Source organism: Tamandua tetradactyla, chromosome 20 (genome assembly GCF_023851605.1).
Source record: "Tamandua tetradactyla isolate mTamTet1 chromosome 20, mTamTet1.pri, whole genome shotgun sequence".
NCBI classification, from domain to species: domain Eukaryota; kingdom Metazoa; phylum Chordata; class Mammalia; order Pilosa; family Myrmecophagidae; genus Tamandua; species Tamandua tetradactyla.
The window spans coordinates 2,961,841-2,963,703 of NC_135346.1; positions in this window are offsets into that span (position 1 = coordinate 2,961,841).

Below are 1,863 nucleotides of genomic sequence, written 5' to 3' on the forward strand. Positions count from 1 at the left end.
CTTTCCTTTTGGTGACATACATGAGCCTAACCATCCTCTTCCAACCTTATTCCCACTCAGCTTTGTACTTCCTCTTACAGGAGTTCTGAGCAGAAAGTTTTTGAGAGAGGATAGAGCTTGGCAGAGAGAAGAGGGATGGGATTCCACACACGCAAAGCATGGAAGGTACCCCAACGGCCATGTGTCCTTGGCTGCTAAAGAGATTAGGGGCTAAGACTCCTTTATCCTTTGGATACAGGTCTCGGAAAGGGCGGTGCCTGTTTATCGCAGGTGGGACTGGGCACAGGGGCCCGAGTTCCTGGTGGAAAATCCACCCCCGGGTGCAGGCAGTGGCAGGTGGGGACGATGTCCCAACAGGGGTTCTCTCTGTGTTCCTGCTGAAACAACCTCTCCTCTCGCGAGGCAGCGCTGAAGCTTCTGATGGAGCGCCCAGGGAAGTGCAGCGACAAAACGCTCAGGATTCGCGTCTCCAAACAGCCTCTCCCTACAGCTGCAATTTTCCCTGCAATCTACATGCGTTGAATTTCCATGTACAATTCCCCTCCAGAGGTCTTAGCAAGAGGGGAGAGGTATCTGGAGGCTTTGCATGGTCTGCAAGTTGCCAAGGTGCAGAAGAGAGAGAAAACACTTCAGTGCGCTGCGCAGGGGCCCCCTGGGCTGGGCGGGCCAGGACTCTCAACTTCCAAATGGCTCTTGACTGCCCGTAAAATAACATGTTCCTCTCTACATTTTGGTCTCCTGTTTTTTCTCAGCCTTCTCCTCCACTGGTTGAATTTTCCAAAAGCTCACTGCAAGCGCATACCCTTTTCCTATCATCATATGTGCTAATTATCATCCTCCACCCAGAATGCCTACCCCACCTTGCTCCTCTGCTTCCCCGGACCTGCTGGTGATTCCTTGTCCGTCTTACATTTAATCTGTGGGCGAGTCCTCGCCTGCCCCCCCCAGCCATGGGGACGTGCACCTGCCTGGGCCCCTTTGGCTGTCCTGCCTACATCTTTATGCTCACTTAACTCTGGACCCCCAGCCTCTCCAGGCTGCCTGAACACGAACAGGCACCGCGAAATTGGTGACCTGAAGCTCAGCAGTCTGTGCCTGCACCTGCTCACACACAGCCTCAGCACCAGGGCAGGCAGTTCACCTGGCATCTTCCGGCAACCCCATGCTGGGATTGTCCAGCATGTGCCTGAGCTGCTGGGTGCCGCTGCTCTGACACATGCCCTCGGCAGGTTGGCAGAACGGCTGCAGCCGGGCACTGGCACCTCAGCCCTCTGTGTTTCGTGTCCACCAATTCCAAAGTGGCACTGTGGCCTGTGGTAGGCTGGGTGAGGTGGTGCTTGAGGCTGCTTATTTTTTCTTCTCTTTCTCTTTTTTGAGCTCCAATCTGCTAGACAAATACGAAAGAAGTACAGTTGGATATACAACAGCTCTTATAGCAATGCTCTCAGGGTATCTTCCTCACTGGCTTTGCCCTTCAGAAAAGGACTTGGCAGGTTAGAAGGTGGACACTTGACTCTCCTAACCCTTCCTTAATGGAGAGTCCAGTCTGGTCTACCACCTGTGTCTTTTGCTGTGACCATGAGGAGAGAGGGCTCGCCAGTACAGTCATCCTGCTGTGTTCTAGAGTGTCAGCTCTTCCAGAGCGCCCAGGCTGGGGGATATTCTCTCTGCTCTTATCATCTGCAGTTTGCAGTCTCTGCAAAGCTACCATAGACCTTTCCCCTCCTAAGGCCCTGGAAGGGAAATTTTACATGGAAATTCAATTCATGGTTTTTCTCACAGAGACAGGATATGACGAGGGGACTTCCTTGCTTTGTTCTATCCATCTTGGCTCCTATAGCAAGGGGCAGTGCAAAGAGCATG